This window comes from Arachis ipaensis, chromosome B01 (genome assembly GCF_000816755.2).
Source record: "Arachis ipaensis cultivar K30076 chromosome B01, Araip1.1, whole genome shotgun sequence".
NCBI classification, from domain to species: Eukaryota; Viridiplantae; Streptophyta; class Magnoliopsida; order Fabales; family Fabaceae; genus Arachis; species Arachis ipaensis.
Genome location: NC_029785.2, coordinates 3,616,870 through 3,617,560, shown reverse-complemented (window position 1 = coordinate 3,617,560; position 691 = coordinate 3,616,870). Strand labels below are relative to the sequence as shown.

The 691-nt window shown below is 25.3% G+C and overlaps 1 protein-coding gene across 1 annotated transcript in view; it reads left to right on the top strand.

Moving 5' to 3' along the window:
- LOC107646319 (UDP-glycosyltransferase 87A1-like) overlaps positions 1–691 on the top strand; it is a 4,496-nt gene that overhangs the window by 1,074 nt on the left and 2,731 nt on the right. The window lies entirely within an intron of this gene.

Genomic DNA, 691 nt, shown 5'->3' with positions numbered 1-691 from the left:
AAACTTCGATTCTCGATGAATTTCAAAAATAAAAAAATAACATAAGACAAATAAAAAAATTTTTATACAAAAATTAAGCAAACGATATTAATTTTTATTATCAGTTTAAACTTTTGAAATGAATGATTTTATGAGCCAAATATAATATATGAATGTTAAACTTTCACGTAGAAGTGTATGCGAATCGGATCGGATATGGTCGAAAATTCGATCCGATCTGCACATTTGCAAATCGGATCGGATTGGATATTGGATATATCCGCATAATTAAATATTCTCTTTCTAATTATATTTCTATGTAAAAGAAATTCAACAAAAATATTTTTTTCACACTTTTAAACCTATTTATTCCTAAAATATTTTAATCAATTTTTTTCTAAATAACAAAAATAAAATAAAATAATATATGAATAATAACTACTAACTAAAACATACAAATAAGTAAATATAATACCAAATATATATATATATATATTTACTTTTTTAATTATTATTGTGCGAATCTGCGAATCGGATACGCGGATACAGAGCTGATATCTGCAATCCAATCCATAAAGAGTGCGGATCAGATCCTATCCACAATTTTCAAATTGAATTCAAATATTTACTGCGAATTTATGGATACGATCCGATCTATGAACACCCCTATTTTCACGAGAATTTGTTAGCTTTTCTTATCACATTAGCTATA